The sequence below is a fragment of the Spermophilus citellus genome, assembly GCF_964194105.1.
Source record: "Spermophilus citellus genome assembly, chromosome: 11".
Lineage (NCBI taxonomy): Eukaryota > Metazoa > Chordata > Mammalia > Rodentia > Sciuridae > Spermophilus > Spermophilus citellus.
Window position 1 is genome coordinate 107,167,337 of NC_138192.1, and position 6,075 is coordinate 107,173,411.

Sequence of the window (6,075 nt, forward strand, 5' to 3'; positions counted from 1 at the left end):
TATAATTTACATTTATCACCAAACCAATCATACACAAAACAATAGTTTATTCATACATTTAACAATTATTACTTCTACCCCTTCTACAGGCCTGGCCCTATGGTGGGTACCGAGGATCCAAGCATCACCCAAACAGGACCTTAATTGCTCACCCTCATACACTGTTAGGAATGAAAGGAAATTTAAGTAGTGGTTAAGTGCTATTGTTTAGATATGGTTTAATTTGGCCCCTAAAAGTTCATGTGATTGGAGGCTTGGTTCCCAGGGTGGTGATATTGGGAGGTGGGGCCCTAGCGGGAGGTCCTTTGGTCACTGGGAGTATGAGATAGTTCTTGCTAGAGAGTATAAAGGAAGTAAGCTCAGCTTATCACACTTTTCTCTTCTCCCTTGTTGGAGAAGTAATCTTAATCTACATCCCTCTGCCATTACTGACTGACATGAGGTGATGCAGCTGTGGAGAGGCCCTCAGTTGAGCCCGTGCTATGCCATTTGAACTGTGAGTCTTCAAAATTGGAGCTAAATAGACCTCTTTTCCTCATAAGTAGCCTGTATCTGGTTAACACAAACAAAAAGCTGACTTAACAGTAAGTCAGTGGAGTTGCAACATAATTGTGCCTTCAACAGATCATTAAGAGGGGCTGGGGTTGTGGCTCAGTGCTTCCCTTGAATGTGTGAGGCACTGGGTTCGATCCTCAGCAACACATAAAAATAAAGGTATTGTGTCCATTTATAACTAAAAACAGAAATTTAAAAAAAGATAGTTAATAAACTCATAGAACACTCATGGGATCCTGCTGTTCAGCACAGATAAATTCCTTAACTTTCCTGCATGGGAGACCCAGTGCAAAGTATTTCTGAGCATCATCTGGAAAGGTGGTATTATGAACAGTTTCTCCTGTGTTGGTTTTGGGCACCAGGATGAATTGTTACATAGACTTACTTATCCTGTGACTTCCTGAGGACCAGTGGTACATTGATCAGAAATTTAGTTTTTCAGTTGAGATTTTTGTGAGCTCCTTTGAACTGGAAATATAGGTGAATCTGAAAAGGAATCGCCTCATCCTCCAAATGAACACAATGCAGTTTAGTCAGGAAGAAAATAACAGTAGGCGTGGTATCATTTCTGCCTTATTTCTTGGCACCATATTCTAGCACAAAGTTATACAGAATATTTACTTAAAATTTCTGCTACACTGAAACAGCTTAAGAGTCCATCAATTGACAAATGAATTTTAAAATGTGGCATATACACACAATGTAATACTGTTCAGTTAGAAAACAAACCAGGAAATTCTGTTATTTGTAACATGAGTGAACCTAGAGAACATTACATGAAATAAGGCAGGCAAAGAGAGACAAATCACTGCACGATCTCACCATGTGTGGAATCTTAACTTGAACTCAAAAGAGTACTACCATACTTCCTTTAGTCTGATTGGAAGGAAAAGGGGAGACATTGATCAACAGGTACAAAGGCATAATTAGGAATAAGTTCTGGTGTTCCTATCACAGCAAGTTCACTTTTTTTTTTTAAGTTCACTGTTTATTTCAAAATATTTCAGAAAGAATGAATACTTGAGATGATGGTTATGCCACTTTGTCGGATCATTCCACAATGTATATATGGAATCAAAATAACACTTTGTACCCCATAAAATTTAATCATTAAAGTACTAAACCTCATTAAATTACATTTAAATTGGGTAAGTTTTGTGGTATGTCAACAGTACCTTGATAAAGCTGTAAAAAAGAAAAAAATTTCTCCCACATTGGTTGTCTCCATTCCTGTGGCCATTAAATTAGTCTTAAACACCATTTCATGCCTAATGTATTCCCCAAAAGGCTGGGGCCTCCAGAATGATAGGATGAGGACCTCTGTGAGTTTACCTCTCCATAACATCAAAACTAGCAACAATGGTTGAAACCAACATTTTAGAACTCTAGGAATTAACCAAACTTAACCAAAGTTAATTTCTAGATCAATAATCTAAGGAGTGTTGATGTGAAAAAATTGCTGAGTCTCACAATAGTGGGCTTTGTGGCATTTTAACTTGTGTTGCTCTCACTACATTGTCCACCTGTACTGTATCCTTGAAAACCAGTAATCTTGGAATCACAGTATCTGTGAAAACCAGTGGCCATTCAGTCACCAGAGGCAGTAGACACTCTGGGGCTCCTGAAAAAGTTCTATCCCCATAACGTTGAAAATATTTGACCTGCAAATCCCATTTGAGGGGAATTGTCTTTTTTTTTTTTTTTTTTTCTAAATCCTTAGGTGGAGTTAACTCTACTGAAAACTCCATGGTTTTTTGACTTTTTTTTTTTTTTGGTGGCATTTGTTTAATATCATAGCTGCCAACAACTATGACAGCAAGTGGGGCAGACAAGAGCCTGGTCAAAATGAAAGTGGAAAATCTGTCCACAGGGACTTTGAAAAGCTCTGATGTATTTCTGGGGAATCTAAAAGTTTGCACAAATGTACACTTGTAAAGTTGAAAGCATGCTCAGGGGAACTTGAGAGGGCCTCAGTGTCTCACTCCTGATTGACTAAAAGCCTTGCACAAGCAGAAAGGCTGAGTTGTGTTGAGGGCATGTCCTCATACACAGAACTCCTTAGCAAATAATAGAATGTTTATTGATTAAAGGCATTTAAGGATATCTCTATTAGCTGACTACTAAGCAAAATAAACAGAGACTTCAGTGGCTGCACAGTATGGGGAATAAAGGCTTTATAGAATTAGTTCAGGAAAGTGACCCTCAGCAGCAACACCTAACATCTAATTGAGAGTCCCCTATATATAAGAAAAGAATATGAGTCCTTAAAAGCCACCCACTTACTGATCAATAAAAAACACATTGCTGGTATATAAATAAAAATTAAAATTCTGTTTGATTAAAAAAATAGCAACAACCAAACAGCAATAATAATAACCCCTGAGGGTGGGGTAAATCTGACTCCCAGTTTCTAATAAATTTTGAAATAAACAAAAGTATAACCATATAGAGGAAAACAAAAAACAATAGAGAGACTGGGGTTGTGGCTTAGTGGTAGAGTGCTTGCCTGGCCTGAATGAGGCACTGGGTTTGATTCTTAATACCACATAAAAATAAAAAATAAAGATACTGTGTTTACCTAAAACTAAAAAATAAATATTTGTTAGAGTCTGTAAACAAGTCAGGATGGTTCCTGGCATTTTGCCAGAGAAATGTTAGAGTCTGTAAACAAGGCTGGATGGCGCCTGGCAAAATGCCAGAGGGAGTGGTTTGTGAAGTAACAAAAGTGAGCCATTAAGTGTGGAGATTCCTGATTGGTTGACTGCTGTATCTAGTTTATGCTAATTAAGATAAGCTGTGTGGAATGTGTAAATACCGCTCCTGTCCTACAATAAACGGCTTCCACTCCTGCTGTATCAAGGTACACAAGTTGTTCAGACTCTATGATTAATATTTAATATTTAAGTTAGTGTTCACAACCACTCTACGCTATTATTATTAGGTATCCATTATTTCTATAATCCATGCATTATATTTCCTTATCTTGGAGGTGGGAAAGAGTACTAATTACACTGGGTTGGTTACCATACTCTTTTTAGGCTAATAAGCAGATGATTGGTAGACCAGAATTCTTTTTTTAAAATATATTGTTTTAGTTATATAGATGGATACAATATCTTTATTTTATTTATGTGGTGCTGAGGATCAAACCCAGTGCCTCACGTGTGCTAGGCAAGTACTTCACCACTGAGCCCCAGCCCCAGCCCTGTAGGCTGGAATTTCTAACCTCCCTGGTTCCCTCTACTGGTTGAGCAAATGGTCTCTTTTTACCTTCTGCAAGTGAACAGGTACATGACTCCAAAATTTGTTTTCATATCAGATTTATAAGGTAGAATTCATGTGAGGCCCTTAGGGGTATGGCTCCACTCAAGCACACTAACAGCCTTGCACATATCCTCATAGACCATGAAAGGTTAATCTGAGTCTTGGCAGAGTGTTATGGTTTGGGTCTGCAATGTTTCCAAGAGGCTCTGTGTTGAAGGCTTGGTCCCCAAAGTAGCAGTGTTCAGAGGTGAGGCTTTTGGGAATGATTGGATCATGAGGGTTCTATCCTCATTAATGGATTAATCCACTGATGCATTCATAGCTGAATGGACTCTTGGGAGATAGTGGAAACTGTAGGAGGTGGGGCTTAGATGAAGTAGGTCACTGGGGGCATGTCTTTGAAAAGGCATATTGGGAACCTAGGCCCTTTCTCTCTCTGCACTTCCTGGTAGCCATGTGGTGAGCAACTTTCCTCTGACATGCACTTCTGTCATGATGTTTGGTCTCACCATAAGCCTAAAAGCAATGGCACCAGCTGACCATTGATTGAAACCTTTGAAACCATGAGTCAAAATAGACTTTTCCTCCTTTAAGGTATTTTGTTATAGCAATGGAAAGCTAGCACACAGAGCACTGCATTCTCCCAGAGCTTTAAAGGATGGGAAGTCTGTGACAGCTTCTTTGAGGCCATCTTTCACAAGCTTCTCATGGTCTCCCAGGGGCTGATGAGGTATAACATTTTCTGTCTTACTTTGAAATACAACTGCAGACCTTAAAACTGCCTGGCTGAAGTCTAGAGTTAGCTTCTCAACAACGGGTTCCCCACTGTTCATTTTGCTATCAGCTAGACCCGTTTGTTTTGAGTCATACTTTTTTTTTAAAATATTTTTTTTTTTTTAGTTATAGGTGGACACAATACCTTTATTTTATTTTTATATGGTGCTGAGGATTGAGTTCAGTGCCTCATGCATACTAAGTGAGCGCTCTACCTCTGAGCCACAACCCAGCCCTTGAGTCAAACATTTTATTTTGTGGGGCAAGGTCCCCAAGGAGCTGGGGCTAATGGCAAGTGTAATAAATTGACTAAATATTAAAAAAGCTTGTGGAAATCTGTGGAAGCTGTTGGACAGGTCTTTGGTCATGACTTTTCTTGTTGCTGCTGTGTGCTTTACAGGCTCATGATCCAAAGTGGGAGTCTTTACAATACAAATCTGTAGAGTTTCAGGCTGAGACTCCCCTTAAAGACTTTGAAGTTAAAGTTCATGCTGTTGTTGTAATATTACAATTACAATAGTGTAATATTGTAATACAATATTACAATAGTGTAATATTTTACACTAGGCAATATCCATCTAGTGTATAATATCCAGAGATGGATATTGCCTCCATCTCTGCCATGGTGAATACTCTGTTTGTCTGCCCATTTTTCTGGCCCTTACATGACTGATGATGAAGGCTTGCTAATATCAAATGACAGACCCATTTCATCTGCTTGGTTATTTATTGCCTCTTCTGTGTAGATGCTTTCTAGTTGGCATTAATGTGTGATACAAATATTTACATTTCATGTTCATTTCCCCTATGTCCATCCACTTACCTCTACAAGTCCTATACCAGTCTCCCAGAGATTTCCTTCTAGACCCTTGACCAGCATACCAGGTCACCACATACATGAATCTGTACATCTTATCACCTTGGACCACTTCTCATTCTCCACAAAGCCAAGACAAAATGTACCAAAGCTCTTGCCATTGTAATGGTTTTCTCTCAACTCTGACTTTCAGGGTTTCCCTTTAATTGGGTGGCAATGCGGTCTCCATTTATTTTCAGCTTTCACTTAACATGTGGAGACAACCATTTGTAAGCCAGGTTGAGGCTTTCTCCTTTTGCTTCAGAAGGTCATATGGGACTCCGTATGAATAGTAGGTTTAAGTGAAAGGAGGGCATTGAAGTAGAAATCTGGTCTGTCTCCTTCATGCAGCTTGTACACACACTTAGTTCCTACCTGGGCTTGAGATCAGATGTGCCCTCTCCATCAGGCAAAGGACTTTTTGTTTTTAAACTTTATTTTTGTGGTTCTGGGGCACTCTATTACATAACTATATTTCCCAGCCCTTTTTATTTTTTTTATTTTGAGATAGGGTCTTGCGAAGATGCCGGGGCTGGCCTTGAACTTGCAATCCTTTTTCCTCAACCTCTCCTGAGTTATGATAGACTTCTGCTGGACAATTATGTACTACCTGACCTCTACTACTT